The sequence below is a fragment of the Rutidosis leptorrhynchoides genome, chromosome 9 (assembly GCF_046630445.1).
Source record: "Rutidosis leptorrhynchoides isolate AG116_Rl617_1_P2 chromosome 9, CSIRO_AGI_Rlap_v1, whole genome shotgun sequence".
Classification (NCBI taxonomy): Eukaryota; Viridiplantae; Streptophyta; class Magnoliopsida; order Asterales; family Asteraceae; genus Rutidosis; species Rutidosis leptorrhynchoides.
In genome coordinates this window covers 211,446,313-211,472,863 of record NC_092341.1, presented here as the reverse complement: position 1 = coordinate 211,472,863, position 26,551 = coordinate 211,446,313, and positions in this window count along the sequence as shown.

Sequence of the window (26,551 nt, the reverse complement as noted above, 5' to 3'; positions counted from 1 at the left end):
ACAATACACAGCTTTTAGATGTATGTACTATTGGTATATACACTCCAATGATCAGCTCTTAGCAGCCCATGTGAGTCACCTAACACATGTGGGAACCATCATTTGGCAACTAGCATGAAATATCTCATAAGATTACAAAAATATGAGTAATCATTCATGACTTATTTACATGAAAACAAAATTACATATCCTTTATATCTAATCCATACACCAACGACCAAAAACACCTACAAACACTTTCATTCTTCAATTTTCTTCATCTAATTGAACTCTCTCAAGTTCTATCTTCAAGTTCTAAGTGTTCTTCATAAATTCCAAAAGTTCTAGTTTCATAAAATCAAGAATACTTTCAAGTTTGCTAGCTCACTTCCAATCTTGTAAGGTGATCATCCAACCTCAAGAAATCTTTGTTTCTTACAGTAGGTTATCATTCTAATACAAGGTAATAATCATATTCAAACTTTGGTTCAATTTCTATAACTATAACAATCTTATTTCAAGTGATGATCTTACTTGAACTTGTTTTCGTGTCATGATTTTGCTTCAAGAACTTTGAGCCATCCAAGGATCCATTGAAGCTAGATCCATTTTTCTCTTTTCCAGTAGGTTCATCCAAGGAACTTAAGGTAGTAATGATGTTCATAACATCATTCGATTCATACATATAAAGCTATCTTATTCGAAGGTTTAAACTTGTAATCACTAGAACATAGTTTAGTTAATTCTAAACTTGTTCGCAAACAAAAGTTAATCCTTCTAACTTGACTTTTAAAATCAACTAAACACATGTTCTATATCTATATGATATGCTAACTTAATGATTTAAAACCTGGAAACACGAAAAACACCGTAAAACCGGATTTACGCCGTCGTAGTAACACCGCGGGCTGTTTTGGGTTAGTTAATTAAAAACTATGATAAACTTTGATTTAAAAGTTGTTATTCTGAGAAAATGATTTTTATTATGAACATGAAACTATATCCAAAAATTATGGTTAAACTCAAAGTGGAAGTATGTTTTCTAAAATGGTCATCTAGACGTCGTTCTTTCGACTGAAATGACTACCTTTACAAAAACGACTTGTAACTTATTTTTCCGACTAGAAACCTATACTTTTTTTGTTTAGATTCATAAAATAGAGTTCAATATGAAACCATAGCAATTTGATTCACTCAAAACGGATTTAAAATGAAGAAGTTATGGGTAAAACAAGATTGGATAATTTTTCTCATTTTAGCTACGTGAAAATTGGTAACAAATCTATTCCACCCATAACTTAATCAACTTGTATTATATATTATGTAATCTTGAGATACCATAGACACGTATACAATGTTTCGACCTATCATGTCGACACATCTATATATATTTCGGAACAACCATAGACACTCTATATGTGAATGTTGGAGTTAGCTATACAGGGTTGAGGTTGATTCCAAAATATATATAGTTTGAGTTGTGATCAATACTGAGATACGTATACACTGGGTCGTGGATTGATTCAAGATAATATTTATCGATTTATTTCTGTACATCTAACTGTGGACAACTAGTTGTAGGTTACTAACGAGGACAGCTGACTTAATAAACTTAAAACATCAAAATATATTAAAAGTGTTGTAAATATATTTTGAACATACTTTGATATATATGTATATATTGTTATAGGTTCGTGAATCAACCAGTGGCCAAGTCTTACTTCCCGACGAAGTAAAAATCTGTGAAAGTGAGTTATAGTCCCACTTTTAAAATCTAATATTTTTGGGATGAGAATACATGCAGGTTTTATAAATGATTTACAAAATAGACACAAGTACGTGAAACTACATTCTATGGTTGAATTATCGAAATCGAATATGCCCCTTTTTATTAAGTCTGGTAATCTAAGAATTAGGGAACAGACACCCTAATTGACGCGAATCCTAAAGATAGATCTATTGGGCCTAACAAACCCCATCCAAAGTACCGGATGCTTTAGTACTTCGAAATTTATATCATATCCGAAGGGTGTCCCGGAATGATGGGGATATTCTTATATATGCATCTTGTTAATGTCGGTTACCAGGTGTTCACCATATGAATGATTTTTATCTCTATGTATGGGATGTGTATTGAAATATGAAATCTTGTGGTCTATTGTTACGATTTGATATATATAGGTTAAACCTATAACTCACCAACATTTTTGTTGACGTTTAAAGCATGTTTATTCTCAGGTGAATATTAAGAGCTTCCGCTGTTGCATACTAAAATAAGGACAAGATTTAGAGTCCATGTTTGTATGATATTGTGTAAAAACTGCATTCAAGAAACTGATTTCGATGTAACATATTTGTATTGTAAACCATTATGTAATGGTCGTGTGTAAACAGGATATTTTAGATTATCATTATTTGATAATCTACGTAAAGCTTTTTAAACCTTTATTTAGGAAATAAAGGTTATGGTTTGTTTTAAAAATGAATGCAGTCTTTGAAAAACGTCTCATATAGAGGTCAAAACCTCGCAACGAAATCAATTAATATGGAACGTTTTTAATCAATAAGAACGGGACATTTCAATATACAGGTCTACGCATGGTGAATAAACGTACCCAGTCATTAAAAGAAGAATTACCATACCTCTGTACAAGTAATTCCCTAATTGGCCCGGCCAATTCTACAGCTTCTAAGGGTCCCCATTCTATGACCCTCGGTACCTCAACAACCTTAGAATGAAGAGTATGCAAACCCCTTTGATATTTTGGATAATCTATCCAAAGTCTGTCAAATCTCAGGTTCGGGTGCAACTCTTCCAAGTGCATATCAGAAAAGGTCATGACTGGATGAGGTATATCCTACTTGTAGTAGTTATCCACCTCCTGTTGTTCCAAATTCTCAGCAGGAGCATTGCGGGCTTGGGATGAAGATTCACCCCTTTCATTCTGCAAAACACATCAAACACAATTTTTGTGCATCCAAATATGCATTAGTGTCAGCAAAATCATCAATCAAAATAATTACAATGACATTATCAATTTATATCAAACTTAAGCTTATTTTCACATTTTTTTCAAATCTACACTTTTTCAAATAAGCATATACGAAAATGTTCGCCAAGTTCATAAGCATTCAACTCAAATAACATGTCAAAATAATCATTACTAGCAATTAAACAAGTCTCAAATGGCATTATCTTTCAAAAATCAAGTTCATGAATTTTTAGACTTGAAAAAGTCCACTTTAATTCTCAAAATCATATTTAGGCTCAAAGTTTGGATCATTTAATTACCTAAACATGTTACACAACTTATTTTAGCAACAATTCATGACAAAAATCGGCCATAACCTGTTTATATCAAAAAACCCCAATTTTGCTCAAGAACACAAACCCTAGATTACTCAAAATTTGAAGTTTAAGGCTTCTAATCATGTTAAACAGCATCAATCTAGGTTATACAAGCATAATACATAAATAATTTAAGCCTAATTACACTAAAAAGCATCAAAATCAAATTGGGAAAAAAATGACTCAAGAACACCAAATTTCGGATTAAATGGTGTTTAGGTGTAGAAATTTACCGTTTTTCTTGAGTAATTCTTAGATAGCATCCTTCTCAACATGATTTTAGCAAAAGATTTGATGATTAACGGTTAAAAATTGTGATTTTGGGGTTTTTTTCTCGGGTTTTTTCGTGCAGAATTCGCAGTATGTTTTTGTTTTGGGTTGGGGACTGATCTGTTCTGCGGGTATATTTTTTTTCTGATTTTTAGTCCCTCCGCGACTCGCGGTGAATAACCCTTCAAACTCCGCGAGTCGCGGAGTTTGATATATATATATATATTTTTTTTAAAAATCATTAACTTATAAAACAATTAAGTACTTAATTTTTAAAATTTTGTTTCTCTTGTTATTTAGGACGAGGTCATTTCGGGTCGATGTCCTAGTCCGTCCTTCAACAAAATTTTAAAATTTGTCTTTTTGTAGCGATTGTTTTAAAAGCTAAGATTTTTGAGTTTTTTCAATGTTTTTGGCATACTTTTATTCAATAAGATTAAAAATAATGATAATAAAAGTTCTCGTCCCTCCCTCGGGTAAAGCAATTTCGGTTCAAAGACCTAGTCTTCAACTTACGACGAATTTTAAAAATCATATTCTTAACTTAATGAGATAAAGTAAATTTTTGTTTTTAAATTCACACAACTTAAATATAAAATTCAAAAATTAATATTAAAAATTCACACCAAACTTAAAATTTAAAATGCATAAAATTAAAAATTTATATTTTAAAAATTAAAAGTTCACACCAATCTTAATTTAAAAATTCATATTATAAATTCACACCAAACTTATATTAAATTTTTTTTTTTTTTCAAATATTTACAATTTTAAAAATATTAATTTTACAAAGTTTATAATATTAATTTAAGATTTAAATATTAATTTTAAAAACATGGTAAAAATAAAATTAAAAATCTTTTTGTCTTTTTATCCCACTTTAATCAATCAAATATTATCAAAAATATGCGCCCCTCTTTTCGGTAAAGTAATTTCGGTTCCAAGACCTAATTTAACTCATGACGAATTTTTGAAATATTTTGGGTTGATTGATTAAAGATATTTATACCTTAAGAATAAACGTTAAATTTCGCAGTGATGTAATAAATTTTTGAATGATATCAATAATTTCGGTCGCCAAACCTAATTTTATTCAATACCAATTTAATACTTTTTAGCGAACAAATTAGCGTTTATTATCAAAAGGTTAAAAATAAAAATAAAAATAAAAACTGTACAGACATACCTGTGAAATAGATTTCTTAGTTATATGATCTATCCCATTCATAAGATAGTCGGTTTAATTGGTTTTCCATGGCTACATAGGCGTAACCTCGAGCATTCAGTGTCTTTTCTTCTAAACATATGAACGGTCCGTCTCTGCATAAAGTAACAAATTCGGTATTTGAATAGGTTTGATTATTTGAACATTTACCTCCATGTGACCATTTTCCGCATTTGTGACATCTTTCTAGGTGTCGTGCTCTTCTTTTCGCTGCGAATTTTGATTTTCCTTTACCAAATTGTAACTTATTATCTTCGCATCTGGATTCTTTTCTAACTCCGTCCATTCTTTCTCTGATTACTGATACTAATTCACTCTGGAGTATGTCATTATTACGTTTAGTGATCAAAGCGTGTAGCATTAGACCATGGTTTAGTTCACAGGCAGTCTTCATTTTGTAAAAACCTAAAAAAAATAAAAATTCAGAATGGGGGGAGAAGACTAGTTTTTTAGGGTCTGCTAGGGAAAGACCATTCGGGTTCCATTTTCGAGAACTACTCGAAAACAGACAATCTAACTCTAACAGAAATACATATTATCCTTTAAAGACTTGATTCTCCCCACACTTAGTTAGCTGTGGTGTCGAAATTGTGATTAACTTCGTTGTCGACTTCCATCGGACCATGTATGTAATGTTTAACTCTGTGACCATTAACTTTAAATTCAATCCCATGTGAATTTATTAATTCTATCGTTCCGTATGGGAAAACTCTTTTGACTATGAATGGTCCAGACCATCTTGATTTCAATTTTCCAGGAAATAGCTTGAATCGTGAATTGAAAAGAAGAACTCTGTCTCCTTCTTTAAATTCTTTTGAACTTCTGATTCTTTTATCATGCCATTTCTTCGTTCTTTCCTTATAGATTAACGAATTTTCGTATGCTTCATGTCTTAATTCTTCTAATTCGTTTAGTTGACTTAATCGTAGACGTCCGGCTTCATGTAAATCAAGATTACATGTTTTCAAAGCCCAAAATGCTTTGTGTTCAATTTCTACTGGAAGATGACATGCTTTTCCATAAACAAGTCTAAAAGGTGTGGTTCCAATTGGAGTTTTGTAGGCTGTTCTAAAAGCCCAGAGTGCATCCTCCAATTTAATGGACCATTCCTTCGGATTTGATCCTACGGTTTTCTCTAGAATACGTTTTAAAGCTCGGTTGGTATTTTCAACTTGTCCACTTGTTTGTGGATGATATGCGGTGGAGATTTTATGAGTTACTCCATATCTTTTAAGAACTTTCTCAAGTTGATTATTACAGAAATGAGTACCCCGATCACTTATTTAAGCTTTCGGTGTTCCAAACCTTGCAAAAAGACGTTTTAAAAAGTTGACTACAACTCGTGCATCGTTAGTTGGGAGAGCTTGTGCTTCCGCCCATTTAGATACATAATCAATGGCTACGAGTATATATAGATTATTATTAGATTTTGGAAATGGACCCATAAAGTCAATACCCCAAATGTCAAATACTTCACATACTTGGATGACATTTTGTGGCATTTCATCACGTTGACTTATTTTTCCGGCCCTTTGACAAGCATCACAGGATTTGCAAAGAAGGTGTGCGTCTTTGTAAATTGTAGGCCAATAGAATCCAGCATCATAAACTTTTCTTGCTGTTAGTTGAGGCCCATAATGCCCTCCTGTTGGTCCTGTGTGACAATGGTTTAAAATTTTACTAGCTTCATCTCCAAATACACATCGGCGTATTTTTCCATCGGGACAACTTTTAAACAGATGTGGATCTTCCCAGAAATAGTGTTTTATATCACTGAAGAATTTCTTTCGTCTTTGGTACGATAATCCTTTTTCAAGGAATCCACAAACTAAGTAGTTTGCATAGTCTGCAAACCATGGGATTTCTTTATAATCTATCTTCAATAGATATTCATCAGGAAAGTTGTCTTGTATGGCTGATTCATTTAGAACTTCTAATTCGGGATTTTCAAAACGAGAAAGATGATCAGCGGCGAGATTTTCTGCTCCTCTTTTATCTCGGATTTCAATATCAAACTCTTGTAAGAGTAAGATCCAACGGATTAATCTTGGTTTAGCATCTTGTTTTGAAAATAGGTATCTAAGAGCAGAATGGTCGGTATAGACCACCGTTTTTGCTAGAACGAGATATGATCGAAATTTTTCAAAAGCAAAGACAATAGCAAGGAGTTCTTTTTCAGTAGTTGTATAGTTTGTTTGTGCTCCTTGGAACGTCTTACTAGCATAATATATAGGTTGAAATCGTTTTTCAATCCTTTGTCCTAAAACGGCTCCCATTGCAAAATCACTTGCATCGCACATTAGTTCAAATGGTAGATTCCAATTTGGTGTTATCATGATCGGTGCATTAGTGAGTTTCTCTTTAAGAATATTAAAACATTTGATACACTCATCTGAAAAGATGAATGGAGCATCCTTTTCTAGGAGTTTATTCATAGGAGTGGCAATTTTAGAAAAATCTTTTATGAAACGTCGGTAAAAACCGGCATGCCCTAGAAAACTCCTAACTCCTCTAACATTGGTGGGATGTGGAATTTTAGCAATTACATCTACTTTAGCTCTATCCACTTCAATTCCTTCTTTTGAAATTTTATGTCCAAGAACGATGCCTTCTTTAACCATGAAATGGCATTTCTCCCAATTAAGTACTAGATTTGATTGTTCGCATCTAAGAAGCATTCATTCCAGATTAACTAGACATGATTCAAATGTATCACCGAAGACTGAAAAGTCATCCATGAAAACTTCCATGCATTCTTCTATCATGTCGTGAAAAATTGCCATCATACACCTTTGAAAGGTTGCAGGGGCGTTACAAAGTCCAAATGGCATGCGTTTGTAAGCAAAAGTACCATAAGAGCACGTGAATGTGGTTTTCTCTTGGTCCTCGGGTGCTATTGGAATTTGAAAATATCCGGAAAATCCATCTAGAAAACAATAGTAGCTATTTCCGGCTAATCTTTCCAACATTTGATCAATGAAAGGTAAGGGAAAGTGATCTTTTCTGGTGGCGTCATTTAATTTTCTATAATCAATACACACACGCCATCCTGTTACAGTCCTAGTAGGAATAAGCTCATTTTTCTCATTTGTAATGACAGTCATGCCACCCTTCTTAGGCACGCATTGAACTGGGCTTACCCATGGACTATCAGAAATTGGATATATCAAACCTGCATCTAGCAGTTTAATAATCTCTTTCTTAACTACATCTTGCATATTAGGATTTAGTCTTCGTTGGCGTTGCACATACGTTTTATGACCTTCTTCCATAAGGATTTTATGTGTGCAATACGAAGGACTTATTCCTTTAATATCATGAATCTTCCATGCAATGGCTGGTTTATGAGCTTTCAACACAGAAATGAGTTGTGATTTCTCATTTTCAGTAAGAGAAGACGATATTATTACAGGTAATTCAGATTCACCATGTAAATAAGCGTATTCCAAATGGTTTGGAAGTGGCTTTAACTCTAATTTCGGAGGTTCTTCTATCGATGATTTATATCGATATCTGTCTTCTTCTTTTAGCATTTGAATTTCTTCTGTTGTTGGTTCATATCCATTAGCTATAAGTGTAGCTAACATTTCAGCTTCATCAATTGGTTCATTACCTTCTCCTAAAGAACATTCTCCTGTTCCTTGTAATTCTGGAAATTCTTCTAATAATTCTGCATGTGCATCTATAGTTTGAATATAATAACATGTATCATCTGCAGATTGTGGTTGTTGCATTGCTCTATCAACTGAAAAGGTAACACTCTCATCCTCTATACTTAGGGTCAGTTTCTTACCGAACACGTCTATCATTGCTTTAGCCGTGTTTAAGAATGGTCTTCCTAATATGAGAGGAACTTGAGAATCTTCTTCCATGTCCAGAACAACAAAATCTATTGGAAATACTAAAGTACCAACTTTAACTAGCATGTTCTCCATTATCCCTCTAGGATGTTTTATTGATCTATCGGCTAGTTGTATGCTTATTCTAGTTGGTTTCAATTCTCCAAGGTCTAGTTTAGTGTATAGTGAATACGGCATTAGATTTATACTAGCACCTAAGTCTGCCAATGCTTCTATTGAACTAAGACTACCCAGAAAACATGGAATTGTGAAACTTCCTGGATCAGATAATTTTTCTGGTATCTTATTCAACAGCACTGCTGAACAATTAGCATTCATAGTAACAGCCGAGAGTTCTTCCATTTTCTTTCTATTTGAGATTAAATCTTTCAAGAATTTAGCATATCTAGGCATTCCTGAAATCACATCAATGAAAGGAAGATTTACATTTATCTGTTTAAACATATCCAAGAATTTGGATTGCTCGGCTTCAAGTTTTTCTTTCTTCATTTTACTTGGGTAAGGAAGTGGTGGTTGGTATGGTTTAACATAAGGTTTATCCTTAACTGTGTTATCTTCATTAACCTTCTCAACTACCGGTTCTTTTTCCTTATCTTGATCAGGTTGTGGTTCTTGTGGAGTAGGAATAGCTTTATCAGAAGTTACAGGTATTTCAGGTGGTTTAAGTGTTGTACCACTTCTTGTGGTAATGGCTTTAGCTGTTTCATTCCGGGGGTTAGCATTTGTATCACTAGGTAGACTTCCCGGTTTTCTTTCACCTATTAACCTTGCTAGGTTACTTACTTCTTGTTCTAGATTTTGAATAGAAGCTTGTTGATTTCTAAATGCTTGAGCATTTTGTTCATTGGTTTGTTTCTGAGATGTGAAAAACTGCGTTTGAGTTTCAACTAGCTTCGTCATCATATCTTCTAAATTCGGCTTTTTATCCTCGGTTTGTTGTGGTGGTTTGTTTTGAAAATTAGGTCTTTGCTGATTATAAGTATTATTGGATACTTGTTGATTGCTAGGACCTTGTTGGTTGTTGTATGGAATATTTCGGTTATAATTCTGGTTTTGATTGTAATTGGTCTTGGCGGTTGATAATTATTCTGATAATTATTTCCAGGCCTTTGGTTTATGTATGAAATATTCTCTCTTTGTTCCATTGTTAATTCAATACTGAGACAATCTTTTGTCAAATGTGGTCCTCCACACTGCTCACAACTAATTCGTATTGAGTGAATATCTTTAGTCATCTTTTCCATTCGTCTCTCCACAGCATCTATCTTTACGGAAATGGAATCTAAGTCATGGCTAGAATCGGCTCTAGCTGCTTTAGATGATCTAATGATGTCTTTTTCTTGGTGCCACTCATGTGAGTGGGAAGCAGTGTTATCAATAATTTTGTAAGCATCAGTTTCGGTTTTCTTCATAATAGAACCACCAGCTGCTATATCTATGTCTTTTCTTGTAGTGATGTCGCATCCTTGGTAGAATATTTGTACTATTTGACAGGTGTCTAAACCATGTTGCAGACATCCTCTTAATAACTTTCCATATCTTGTCCACGCCTCATATAGAGTTTCATTTGGTTTCTGTGTAAACGTAACAATTTCTGCTTGAAGTCTTACGGCTTTAGATGCAGGAAAGAATTGTTTAAGAAATTTGTCAACTAAAACGTCCCATGTATCGATCGCCCCTTCAGGTAACGATTCCAACCAATCTTTGGCTTCTCCCTTTAAAGTCCAGGGAAATAACATGAGATATATCTGTTCATCCTCTACTTCTCGGATTTTAAATAGTGTGCAGATCCTATTAAAGGTACGCAGATGTTCATTTGGATCTTCCTTCGGCGCACCACTAAATTGGCATTGATTAGTCACCATGTGTAGAATTTGTCCTTTGATTTCATAATCTGGCGCATTAATGTCTGGATGAGTAATTGCGTGACCTTGGCCAGTGCGTTTAGCTCTCATTCGGTCTTCCATACTTAAAGGTTCCAGATTCTCCATAATTGAATTTGTTGAATCGGAATCACTAGAGGATTCTGATTTAATGGTTCGTTCCTCAACAATCTCTGTTTGAATAATTGGTGGCTCCGGAGGAAAGTTTAATGGTTCAGGATCTATGAACCGTTCCTGAATATTCTCCGGATTCTCAATTGTGAGGTTGGGTTCAAAAAATGGATTATCGGAAATTTGAACTGAAGTACTTGGTCTACTGGATGACGATTCTAAAGAAAAATCAACGGCGGTTATATTTGCTAAATGTCTTGATCTAGTTACAGGTGGTGAACGTACAAAAGGTGGTGAACGTCTTGCTCGGTGCATTCACTGAATATCCTATTAGTTTTAAAAAGGAAAGAAAAATTATAATAAGTTATTCAATTAATAGACTTTTCTAATTTTGCCCACGTTTTGAATAGCCAAAAGATGCAGCAGAGGGGCAGGATTCGTTTGGTCTCAATATAATTGAGGACTGTTTGGCTCCAATAACCCGGTCCACTTACAAATCCAACTATTACTACGAACCAGAAAATTTTGATGTCTATTAATTTAACCACTTAAAATAAATTTTCGTAATTTTAAGAAATTTAGATAAGAAGTAGAATAAAAATCTATGTCCTAAAACTAGAATAGCGAGAAATAAGAAAGAAAAAGAGTTCGTCGAAAAAGGTCGAAAAAGAAAAAATGGTTGAAAAATAAAAGGTGACGGAAAAATAAAAGAAACTTATCAAAACTTAAAAATACTTGACTAACCTAACCTTATTACTACAACTAACTTAAAATTATAATCGCAAATTGAAATTACTAATTGGAATGATAATTGATACATAGGTAAAAGTCGTCTAAAAATATTAAAGCTTACAGGAAAAACTAAATCCCAAATGGAAATAACTTAAAAAGAAACTAAAACTTAAAAAGGCGTCGCAAAATTCTAGAGTACCTAAATCTTAGTCTAAAGAAAAAGCACTTAAGGGATTTTACGGCAAAGCCTAAAAATCTAGAAGTAAAAATAATTATGGCAAAAACTATGAATTAAAACTAAATATGAGCTAAAAATACAAAAGTTACGCTAAAACGATTAAAAAGGGACAAAATATAAAAATATATAAAAAGTTGTAAAAAGTACAATTTTTATAAAAATATTATTTTTATATTATTTATTTTATTAAACTATTAATTTTACAATTTAATTAAACTTAATAAACTAAAATATAAATTAAATAAAACTTAAATTGAAATAAAACTTAATTATAATATTAATAATAATTAGGGTTAATAATAATTATAATTAATAATAATCCGTAATAAATGCAGTTTAGGGTTTCTGTCGGTGTCAGAGAAACTCCGCGAGTTGCGGTAATTTATAAAGAAAACCCCGCGAGTTTTTCAGATGACAGCTTATTAAATTCGACGCGTTTTTCTTTATTTATTTTTTTTTTATTTTCTGTTTTCTGTTTTTATATAAATAAAAGATATTTAAATAAAACTTATATTTTTATAAACTAAAATAAAAATAAAGAAACTTATAAAACTTAAATATTTAACAAAATCTTAAAAATACTTATATTTTTGTTTTTCTTTTTATATTTTTGAATAATTAAAACGTATTTTTACAAAAACGAATTTTAATAAAAGTAACTAAAAATCTTTTTTTTTATATTAGCGTTGCGCTTCCGACGTTTAAGAGTGTCCCCGGCAGCGGCGCCAAAAATACTTGATGTCGTAGGGGGTGTATACAAAATAGTATTATTTTTAGTGCGAAATACTATTAAATACGATACAATTTTACACAAGATATTTATTTATTTATAGAATGGATATACTTAAACCTTGCTACAACACTTATAGGCAGTGTACCTAATCGTAAAGTAGTGTAGTTTTTAGTAAGTCCGGTTCGTTCCACAGGGAAATCTTTAAACAAAGCTTAACGCTATATTAATTTACTTTTATAAAAATACAAACATATATCTAAGTAATTTTATTATAAAGGGGGGTTTTTACCGTTTAATGACCGGTTTGTCGATTTTAAAACTTTAGTCGCAGTTAAAACCTAATGTAAAATATTAAATAAATAAAAGACTTAATTTAAAGCGTAAAGTAAATAACGATAATGAAATTGCGAATAATAAAAGTGCGATAAAATAAAATTGCGATAATTAAAAAGTACGATAATTAAAAGTGCGATTAAATAATAATAAATAAAAGTGCGATAATTAGAAGTGCAATTAAATATAAAATAAAGGAAATTAAATATGAAATAAAAGAATTATGCTTATTTAAACTTCAGTAATCATGATGTTCGACGTGTTGATTTTAGTTTTATGCCCATGGGTTAATTGTCCTTTGTCCTGGATTATTTAATATGTCCGTCTGGTTTTTTGTCCATAACAGTCCATCAGTCATAAATATAAAGTGCGAGTGTCCTCATCAAATTATTCTTATACCCGAAGTTAAATATTCCAACTAATTGGGGATTCGAATTGTAACAAGGTTTTAATACTTTGTTTAATGAATACACCAGGTTATCGACTGCGTGTAAACCAAGGTTTTACTACTTTGTTAACAATTACACCAATTACCCTTGAATGTAATTTCACCCCTGTTTTAATTATTCTAGTGGCTATTAATCCATTCCCGTGTCCGGTTAAATGAACGATTATTCGTACATATAAATACCCCGCCCATCGTGTCCGATTGAGTGTATATGGTAATTTATAGGGACGCCCAATTGTAAATCTTTATATTAACATTAACAAACTATCATTTAGTTAAACAAATATAAAGCCCATTAATAGCCCATAGTCTAATTTCCACAAGTGTCGTTCTTTTGTCCAAACCCCAATTATGGTACAAAGCCCAATTACCCAATTTTAGTAATTAGCCCAACATCATGATTACTTCGTTTTAAATAAGCATAATAATAACTTAGCTATGAGACATTAATGTAAAAAGGTTGAACATAACTTACAATGATTAAAAATAGTGTAGCGTTACACGGACAGAATTTCGACTTACACCCTTACAATATTCGCTAACATACCCTTATTATTAGAATTATAATTAAAATTAAAATATAAATTATAAATATATATATATAATTTACGAATGATAAGAAGAAGAAAAAGATGATGAAAATGATCAGATTGCGGTTTGCTTTATAGGGAGTTTCAAAACTGGGGGCTCCGCGACTCGCGGCCATTTTGGCCTTCAAACTCCGCGAGTCGCGGAGAATGAAATTACAGCTCAGTCCCTTGGAGTCTTTCTCTGCCGACGGTTTTTATTTATAAATATAATATATATATAATTAATATAATTAATTATATATTATATTTATATACATAGTTAACTTGTAATTTTTAGTCCGTTGCATCGAGCGTTAAGAGTTGACTCTGGTCCCGGTTCAGGATTTTCGAACGTCCTTGCGTACAATTTAATATCTTGTACTTTGCGTTTTGAATCTTGTACTCTTGTAATTTCGAGACGTTTCGTATCAATAATTGGAACCTTTTTGATTGTCTTTTGTACTTTTGAGCTTTTTGGTCGTTTGCGTCTTCTATTCGTCGAATCTGTCTTTTGTCTTCACCTTTTATTATTTAAACGAATATCACTTGTAAATAGAATAATTGCAACTAAAAGCTTGTCTTTCTTGAGGAATAATGCTATGAAATATATGTTCGTTTTTAGCATTATCAATTATTATTAATAAAATAATAATTATTAATTATTAGCAATAATCATACGTACAAATTAAAATCCAAAACTCTGTTACAGATATCAATCTAAACTGTATCTGATTTTTGTCTTAAACTCCTAAGTTGTTAAACATCCAAATCAGTAGTACAATTTGTTAAAAATCGTTTTCATCTTTTATATATTTTATTTATCTTTCGTATCAATTGATTCATCGAGTTATATCTGCCACAAAACAGATCCATTCATGCTGTAATATAGAAAAACAAATTCCCTTTCACTACCATCATCAACATCAAACTATTACATCTTCATCTTTTCAAACGGAGACCTCCATCAAACCTGCGTATTGTTTTACGCCATCGCCACCTACGAACTTCATTACTACAACAACTTGTATTCATATTTTTATTGAGCAAAACTAACGTAACCCACCATCTTTTCTACTTTGTTTTTCGGTACACCATAGAATCATCACCACCTCTAGTTACAATCGTATGTATTTATCTTCTTCTTCGTTGCTATTATAGCTACTGCAGCTGTATGCCATATGTTATTTTCTTGTTCGATCAAACACCCCACATATACACGCTTGATTACTAACTTTGTTTTTTAACCAACAACCATCGAAACCCAAGTGTCCCAAATTACGCTGCTATCTCCTGTGCTTTCCTGTTTGTATCCGAAACCCGCAAACCCACTTCAACAACACCAATCAAAACCACCAAACTGCACGTTTTCGTTTTCTATTTCGAACCAAACTAACCACACTCACATGTTACTTATTTCCTGTTCCATGCTCGACACAAAACACAATCTTATTTTCATTACTATTCGTTGCATACTAGAACACATACACACATGTATTAACACAATCTACCACCATTAAATCTCGGTTAAAACACCACCTACGATCATTGTTTCTTTCTCGGTTTTCATATCAACGGATACATATACATATATATGCATGAATACTTGCATAATCATCACCATCATATTACATCTACTACTAACCGCTACCTTGTTTCAACTCTTGTTCGATTATTCCTCAAAAAAAAAAAACAAAACTTACGTTAATTGATGTTCAAACCTACTGATCAACTAAGCCAAAACCCACCACAACCGTCTTTAATTACTGCAGCTATGAAGTCTGGGAATCAAACCCAACCCACTTCGAAAACTATTAAACCACCCTTCACATTAAAACACCACCACTGTGAGCACACCCACCGGCAACCACCCTATCCGCCACCCTAGAACCACCAAACCAAACACCTATTAATTATTGTTGTTGTTTCTTTTCACCACCTGCAAAACATTAACGTTGATGAGGAAAAGTAAATAATGATTGATGATGAAAGTTGCTGTGCAATAAAGAAGATAAGGATGATGAGCTGTAAAGAAGAATGACAGCTATTTGTTCGTTATTTTTCTTTCCATCGACATAAAACCAAACCCTTTTTAATTTACTAACCGAACCCCACCCACTAATCTATGTCCAAGCTATATTAAATCATGCAAATGGGACGTTCAAAAACAAATAAATTGGTGGCTGTTATATATTATTTTTTTTGCTGACAACTCAAAACAATTAAAAACACATGTTGAATATTAAACGAAGTAGGTAAAGATGATGAGATCATGATGTGACAAAGGGTTGTATCAACTGGAAGCACCACGATGAATAAATTATTACGGAGTATAAATAAATATTAATCGGGTTATGCTGCCCATGTAACATAAATACCAATCCATATTTTTCTTGAGTTGGGCCGTGACCCTATGATTTCTCTAGTTAGTCCACCATAAATCCACAGCCCGATTGTTGTTACTGCTGTCCTCTTATTCGCTGCAACTACTTGTGCGTATTAATTTTTTTTACGAGCCAAACCAGCCTCAACTTTCGATTGATAGATACTGCAGCTTCTATTTCAATGGTAAACCCAAACTGAACTTTTTGTTGTTGTTGTTGTTATCGAAACCTTTCAAGAACCACCAATGAAACTTACTACTCCTGGTACAACAAAAGGAGTTAATAACGATGATGGTGTATGGTGATAAAGAAGTTATGATTATGATGGTTACGGAATAAAAATATAAATGATGATGATTTAAGGCAAGTATGATAGGATGATTAAGATTATAATCATAATGAATATATGATAATTATGATCACGTATTATGATTATGATCACGGGTTATGACTTATGATTATGATTATGAATTATGATTATGATTTATGATTGTGATTATGAATTATGATTAGGGTTTATGATTATAATTATGAGTTATGATTTATGATTATGATTATGATTATGAAACGATTATAATTATGACTATGTTTATGATATTGATAACAAGAGGATATCCTTCTGCTACTATACGCTACTGTTTCTAGTTCTGTTTCTATTTTCCATTACGATGGAGATGATGAATATGTTTTGGGTTTAGTTGTGAAGATGAGGGGAAAACATTGCGGGTTAATTGAATTAGTGTGGGAGCTAATAATAGAAAGGAAACAGACAGACGGAGGGTTTAGGTTATTATCGGGTTAGCGGGACGTCGCGGGTTCAAACCCGGACTTGGGCAAAAAAAATTTAAGGGATACTTCTTTGAGGTTCGTGATTCCAAGGCCAACCCTACACTTATTCGATGTTGTCATATGTATTTTTACTACAAAATACAATAGGTGAGTTTCATTTGCTCCCTTTTTACTCTTTACATTTTTGGGCTGAGAATACATGCAAATGCTTTATTAACTGTTTTACAATATTTATATGCGTGAGTTTCATTAATCCCTTTTTAAATGCTTTCGCAATATATATTTTGGGACTGAGAATACATGCGCTGCTTTTATAACTGTTTTACGAAATAGACACAAGTACTTAAAACTACATTCTATGGCTGGATTATTAAACCAAATATGCCCCTTTTTATTAAGTCTGGTAATCTAAGAATTAGGGAACAGACACCCTAATTGACGCGAACTCTAAAGATAGATCTATCGGGCCCAACAAGCCCCATCCAAAGTACCGGATGCTTTAGTACTTCGAAATTTATATCATGTCCGAAGGAGGATCCCGGAATGATGGGGATATTCTTATATGCATATTGTAAATGTCGGTTACCAGGTGTTCAATCCATATGAATGATATTTTTGTCTCTATGCATGGGACGTATGTTTATGAGAAATGGAAATATGAAATCTTGTGGTCTATTAAAATTATGAAATGATTATTTATGTTAAACTAATGAACTCACCAACCTTTTGGTTGACACTTTAAAGCATGTTTATTCTCAGGTACGAAAGAAATCTTCCGCTGTGCATTTGCTCATATTAGAGACATTACTTGGAGTCATTCATGACATATTTCAAAAGGCGTTGCATTCGAGTCGTTGAGTTTATCAAAATTATTTAAAGTCAGTTATAGTACATATATTATGAAATAGTATGGCTGCCGTCAGCTTTCGATGTAATGAGAGATTGTCTTTTCAAAAACGAATTCAATGTTTTGTAAAATGTATCATATAGAGGTCAAGTACCTCGCGATGTAATCAACTGTTGTGAATCGTTTATAATCGATATGGACTTCGTCCGGATGGATTAGGACGGGTCTTCACAGTTGGTATCAGAGCGGTGGTCTTAGAGAACCAGGTCTTGCATTAGTGTGTCTAACTGGTAGTCGTTAGGCGGCCTTAGTGAGTCTGGACTTCGACCGTGTTTGCATGTCAAAAGTTTTTGCTTATCGTTAGTGTTGAAAATTATTCGCTTATCATCCTTAAGTCTAGACACGTCTTATTGCCTCTATTGCATAGACAGTGTATAGATAAATTCATATCTTAGCATATCTGTTACTGTAGACTTTGCCTGACAACTTTCGTAGATTCCTCCGTAACTTATGGGATTTTAGTATTATATATGCATATGTAAATTATATATTGCAGGGTACTAATCTACATCCTATAATCTATTTCTTATCGAAAATCTTTAGTTTGATCGTACGAGATGAATCCCTCAACAAGTTTGAGTCCCTCAGGTTCCGATAGCTATTCCGATAGTTATTCCTACAGCTATTCTGACATGAATGTTCAGCTAAGCTCCGGAAGCAGCGTCACCAGAACGAATCAACCAATCGGCCATCCCCAATTCATCTGATGGGTTCGTAGTCGACTAAATCAATGGAGACGAAAAGAAGGCGATCCTTTCCACCCACCAACCTGCACTCTTGACGATGAACCTGAAACACTTACCGATGAACCCATTCGAAACACCATTCTCATATTCATTTCCAGAGTATCTCGCCACGATTATATTCTATCTAAAATTCTAAACCTCATTCATCCGCTCGTCCGAACCGACAATCATCCCGGCGTAATAGAAGAAGTCAATGAGCTTTGCGCTCGAGTAGTAGCTCTGGAGAATATGGTGCAAAATATACCAGCTTCAACAACATCACCGGTACCAACAGTACCACCAGTAACAGCACCAGTACCATCAACAATCCATACCTCAACATCTCATCCTATAGCTCGAGCATAATCATCGTTCTACATGACGTTCTATATCAATTATCTTCGTTCTATATGATGATTATGTAGTCTCTAATGTTTTAGAGATTATATATTCTTGTTCTAACGGTAAATCAAATGAGTTTAATATTATATTGACTCATTAAATCCATGATTACATTTGAAGAAAATATATATGTATATATTTTCATAAAGAATGTAATTAAAAATTCTTTCGTACAAACTGTTAATGGTGAAAATATTTTAACGGGTAGGTAATACCAGAGGAATATTTAGATTTCACATTAATAAGTTACACTGTACAATCTTCGAATCTGATTCAACAGTCATTCACTATCCTACTTACATCCACAAATATACGAATCCGTTCACCACAGAATAACCATTTTCATCCAATTTCATATTTGGATTTTGATTTATCAGAATTCAACAAGTGGCATAATGAAGAAAACATTTGACAAAAATAAAATTTGTTAGAAACAAACAAATTAACTATGAGAAATTTTGTTAAGAAACCACGCTAACAAAATCCTAACTAACTGTTCCTAGCTAACTGATTACATTTTATTCATCGCAATTTAATTATCGCAATTTACATTCTCGCAATTTTATTTATCGTCATTTAATTTCTGTTATTTATTTTACGCACTTTAAATATCGGGACACGTATACAAGGTTTTGACATATCATATCGACGCATCTATATATATTATTTGGAATCACCATAGACACTCTATATGCAGTAATGATCGAGTTCTCTATACAGGGTTGAGGTTGATTCTCAAATAATATATATACTTTGAGTTGTGATCGAGTCTGAGACGTATACGGGTCACGACATGTATTAATTAATTCGAATATTATATATTAAACTATATATGAATGATTGCATTGCCAACTGTGGACTATCGACTGTGGACTAATAACATTGGACAATTAAAATGAATTAAAATATTGAATATAACATATGAAACTAAACAATTATTCAAGTTTGCCACTTGATTTCGTCTTAAACCTCATTTGTATCTTCACGATTACATTCTGCGTTCAAACCTTTCATGATACTTGAAAACACCTCAATCGATAGGATGAATCAACCACACTTCATCTACGGAAGGAAAGATTTATGCATATAGTTATGCACCTGAGAAACTCTTGGCAATTGAGTAAAAGTTCAACACTTAGCCGCGTCAGATCCTTTGGCATTTATTAACAAAAATAACTTTACGATCCCTTTTCAAAATTAGCCAATTTTGTCACAGCTCCAACAAGTCAACTTCGACTTTTCGTACGAAACAACCTTATTATAACGTTTATATATACGCGTGCTCTTTTATTGTTACCAGGTAACCTTTCATATTCTATAATATTACCATCAGCGTTTAATCATCTAAAAACACAATTCTCCTGAAACCACCTCGGCTTAATAACCGATGATTCAGATATCATAGCATTAAATGCAGAAGAAACAGAAATATGGTAGATGGTCTAAACGGCCAAAAGTTTGATGATAAAGAAAGGAGTGTTAGGAACGCTCGATAGAAAATTGGGTATTGAAAAACAGATTGAGCTACCCATGAAGGAGACCAAGGACAAATACAAGGACCAAACTCTATATTCCAAGGATTCAGGAAATTCTGGATCCGTTGAATTCTTTGGAGAATATCTTGCTCCGAATTCATGTTAAAATCTTGCGGAAAATCTTTCTCCATCATCCATCGAACTTAGAAATTCCAAAATATCATCATCAATATCTTCGATATTTCTGAGAATATTTTCATAAATATTCTCGTCCGAAATTATATACCTCTTAGTGCTTCCTGTGTATCATTATATTGGAAACATTCAATAGAAAATTTAGTACCGAAAAGTAGATTATGCGAAACTATGAAGAAAGCCGTGGACAAATCACAAAGAATAAGTTTGACTTCAAAGAATCTAAATGATTCTGTTTCTGATGAAATCTTTAGCGAATACCTTGCTTCCGAATCTAAACCCTTACGGATAAATCTTCTTCATCATCCATCGATATTAGAAATTCTAAGATATCATCGTATCTTTCATTATAAATATCCTCCATATTCCTGAAGATATTTTTTTTTATAACCATTCTTATCTGAAATCATTAATCTCTTCATGTTATCAGTGTTACATCATATAGAAACTGTTAGTTTCTATATTCTGTAAACTTTCGAGCTTAAAATATGAATGTTATTGAAGTAATGTTGGGAACTGATGCATGAGTTAGTATAATATAATGACACTTGATCAACGTGATTATATTACAGTAAGTAATGCTGAGTTTCTAATGAAACGTGATGATGGTTCACAGTAGACCATACCGTCATCATGTGTCATGTTACATAACTCTTTCATTCTACTTAACTTCTGAACATATCAAGAAAATGTATTCTTGATGAATCTACCTTCCGTGATGTTGATAAATTTGAAAATCAAATCGTGCTATCACGTTCTTTCCTGCTTAGAACATTATAATCATTCAAAACTCTATGTCTACGAATTCTGGACCATTATTCGCTTGATTTAAAGTCAGGAAGAGAAAATAAAAGAATGAATCTCCGAAATAGAAATGGGGGGTATAAATCACAGCAAATAGGAGAGAGCATTAACTGTGAATGACAATGATTATAGAGAACAGAAACAAGGACTTCGAAGTATAAGGAAAGATATAAAGCCGATAACAACACATAAATTACAAACCGTGTATATCAATGTTTATAGCAACATAAAGACACGGGAGGATTAAAAGCACTATAACCTCTAGGGTGAAGTAGAAGAAAACAGATTCCTCTGGTGGAAGTTGGAAAAGGAGAATGATTGTTGTGATAATAAGGATGAGCACAAGGATCAGAACTGGATTAAGCATTTCACAATCCTTTGGATGTACGAACTAAGAAAGAAAGTATTGGAATGGTGAAAATAATGGAACGGAAGAAGTTCATTTATAGTGGAAATACTTGACAGAGGAATCGAGACAAATGATAGCATTTAATTAAAAAGATCTTAAATCCCGTAAATCCCGAAGGATCAGATCTTATAGATTTCATAGATTTTCTTTTAAATCTCTTGAATTCCGGAATTCAATCAAGACAACATCAAAAGCTAAGACGCACTTTATTTTCTAAATTCAACCATGACTACGTCAAAAGTTAAAACGAAACTTCATTTATTCATTTCACTCTTTTGTGATAGCTTCATTCGTGCTCTTCGAATAATTGAATTATTTTATTTGTATTATTCAATAATGATAAAACTCTATTTATCAGCTAATATTCGTCAGGAAAACATATTTATTGTTAGCCATGACGACCTCACTCAAATTTCGGGACGAAATTTCTTTAACGGGTAGGTACTGTGATGACCCGGGAATTTCTGACCAAATTTAAACTTAAATCTTTATATGTTTCCGACACGATAAGCAAAGTCTGTTAGGTTGAGTCTTAAAATTTTTAAAACTATTTACATTGATTCATTTAACCTCAGACTGTGCCCGTTGATTCACGAACTGTTGTTGGTAAATAAAAATAATATATATATATATATATATATATATATATATATATATATATATATATATATATATATATATATATATATATATATATATATATATATATATATATATATATTTGTTATAATTTCTATTATTATTACTAATATCAATATATGTATTATTAATATTAATATATAAAAATGGAAACATGTAACTTGTTATATCTTCGTTATGATTATTATTACTATTAAAATATATAATACACATTATTATTATATAATATATTATATAGTTATAGTATATAATCTATAAAATTGTAATACTAATATATTAATTATAATTACTATAACAATGTTGTTATTACTGTTAATAATAATATCGATACTAGTGTTATTAATGTTAATATTTTAAAAATATAATAAATATGAAAATTTGATATAAGTAATTTATTACTACTAATAATATTATTAACATTAATATAACTAGCATTATTATCGTAATTATCATTAATATTATTATTAATATAAAGCTCACTAATATTATTATTATTATTGAGACATATTATTTTTATTACTTTTAATATTATTATAATTATTATATTAATTATTAATATTATTATTATTATTATTATTATTATTATTATTGTATTTAGATTATTATTAATAAAATAATAATTATTAATTATTAGCAATAATCATACGTACAAATTAAAATCCAAAACTCTGTTACAGATATCAATCTAAACTGTATCTGATTTTTGTCTTAAACTCCTAAGTTGTTAAACATCCAAATCAGTAGTACAATTTGTTAAAAATCGTTTTCATCTTTTATATATTTTATTTATCTTCCGTATCAATTGATTCATCGAGTTATATCTGCCACAAAACAGATCCATTCATGCTGTAATATAGAAAAACAAATTCCCTTTCACTACCATCATCAACATCAAACTATTACATCTTCATCTTTTCAAACGGAGACCTCCATCAAACCTGCGTATTGTTTTACGCCATCGCCACCTACGACCTTCATTACTACAACAACTTGTATTCATATTTTTATTGAGCAAAACTAACGTAACCCACCATCTTTTCTACTTTGTTTTTCGGTACACCATAGAATCATCACCACCTCTAGTTACAATCGTAAGTATTTATCTTCTTCTTCGTTGCTATTATAGCTACTGCAGCTGTATGCCATATGTTATTTTCTTGTTCAATCACACACCCCACATATACACGCTTGATTACTAACTTTGTTTTTTAACCAACAACCATCGAAACCCAAGTGTCCCAAATTACGCTGCTATCTCCTGTGCTTTCCTGTTTGTATCCGAAAACAGCAAACCCACTTCAACAACACCAATCAAAACCACCAAACTGCACGTTTTCGTTTTCTATTTCGAACCAAACTAACCACACTCACATTTTACTTATTTCCTGTTCCATGCTCGACACAAAACACAATCTTATTTTCATTACTATTCGTTGCATACTAGAACACATACACACATGTATTAACACAATCCACCACCATTAAATCTCGATTAAAACACCACCTACGATCATTGTTTCTTTCTCGGTTTTCATATCAACGGATACATATACATATATATGCATGAATACTTGCATAATCATCACCATCATATTACATCTACTACTAACCGCTACCTTGTTTCAACTCTTGTTCGATTATTCCTCAAAAAAAAAAAAAAACAAAACAAAACAAAACTTACGTTAATTGATGTTCAAACCTACTGATCAACTAAGCCAAAACCCACCACAACCGTCTTTAATTACTGCAGCTATGAAGTCTGGGAATCAAACCCAACCCACTTCGAAAACTATTAAACCACCCTTCACATTAAAACACCACCACCGTGAGCACACCCACCGGCAACCACCCTATCCGCCACCCTAGAACCATAAAAAAAACACCTATTAATTATTGTTGTTGTTTCTTTTCACCACCTGCAAAACATTAACGTTGATGAGGAAAAGTAAATAATGATTGATGATGGAAGTTGCTGTGCAATAAAGAAGATAAGGATGATGAGCTGTAAAGAAGAATGACAGCTATTTGTTCGTTATTTTTCTTTCCATCGACATAAAACCAAACCCTTTTTAATTTACTAACCGAACCCCACCCACTAATCTATGTCCAAGCTATATTAAATCATGCAAATGGGACGTTCAAAAACAAATAAATTGGTGGCTGTTATATATTATTTTTTTTGCTGACAACTCAAAACAATTAAAAACACCTGTTGAATATTAAACGAAGTAGGTAAAGATGATGAGATCATGATGTGAGAAAGGGTTGTATCAACTGGAAGCACCACGATGAATAAATTATTACGGAGTATAAATAAATATTAATCGGGTTGTGCTGCCCATGTAACATAAATACCAATCCATATTTTTCTTGAGTTGGGCTGTGACCCTATGATTTCTCTAGTTGGTCCACTATAAATCCACAGCCTGATTGTTGTTACTGCTGCCCTCTTATTCGCTGCAACTACTTGTGCGTATTAATTTTTTTTTACGAGCCAAACCAGCCTCAACTTTCGATTGATAGATACTGCAGCTTCTATTTCAATGGTAAACCCAAACTGAACTTTTTGTTGTTGTTGTTGTTGTTATCGAAACCTTTCAAGAACCACCAATGAAACTTACTACTCCTGGTACAACAAAAGGAGTTAATAACGATGATGGTGTATGGTGATAAAGAAGTTATGATTATGATGGTTACGGAATAAAAATATAAATGATGATGATTTAAGGCAAGTATGATAGGATGATTAAGATTATAATCATAATGAATATATGATAATTATGATCACGTATTATGATTATGATCACGGGTTATGACTTATGATTATGATTATGAATTATGATTATGATTTATGATTGTGATTATGAATTATGATTAGGTTTTATGATTATAATTATGAGTTATGATTTATGATTATGATTATGATTATGAAACGATTATAATTATGATTATGTTTATGATATTGATAACAAGAGGATATCCTTCTGCTACTATACGCTACTGTTTCTAGTTCTGTTTCTATTTTCCATTACGATGGAGATGATGAATATGTTTTGGGTTTAGTTGCGAAGATGAGGGGAAAACAATGCGGGTTAATTGAATTAGTGTGGGAGCTAATAATAGAAAGGAAACAGACAGACGGAGGGTTTAGGTTATTATCGGGTTAGCGGGACGTCGCGGGTTCAAACCCGGACTTGGGCAAAAAATTTTTAAGGGATACTTCTTTGAGGTTCGTGAATCCGAGGCCAACCCTACACTTATTCGATGTTGTCATATGTATTTTTACTACAAAATACAATAGGTGAGTTTCATTTGCTCCCTTTTTACTCTTTACATTTTTGGGCTGAGAATACATGCAAATGCTTTATTAACTGTTTTACAATATTTATATGCGTGAGTTTCATTAATCCCTTTTTAAATGCTTTCGCAATATATATTTTGGGACTGAGAATACATGCGCTGCTTTTATAACTGTTTTACGAAATAGACACAAGTACTTAAAACTACATTCTATTGCTGGATTATTAAACCGAATATGCCCCTTTTTATTAAGTCTGGTAATCTAAGAATTAGGGAACAGACACCCTAATTGACGCGAACTCTAAAGATAGATCTATCGGGCCCAACAAGCCCCATCCAAAGTACCGGATGCTTTAGTATATCGAAATTTATATCATGTCCGAAGGAGGATCCCGGAATGATGGGAATATTCTTATATGCATATTGTGAATGTCGGTTACCAGGTGTTCAATCCATATGAATGATATTTTTGTCTCTATGCATGGGACGTATGTTTATGAGAAATGGAAATATGAAATCTTGTGGTCTATTAAAATTATGAAATGATTATTTATGTTAAACTAATGAACTCACCAACCTTTTGGTTGACACTTTAAAGCATGTTTATTCTCAGGTACGAAAGAAATCTTCCGCTGTGCATTTGCTCATATTAGAGACATTACTTGGAGTCATTCATGACATATTTCAAAAGACGTTGCATTCGAGTCGTTGAGTTTATCAAAATTATTTAAAGTCAGTTATAGTACATATATTATGAAATATTATGGCTGCCGTCAGCTTTCGATGTAATGAGAG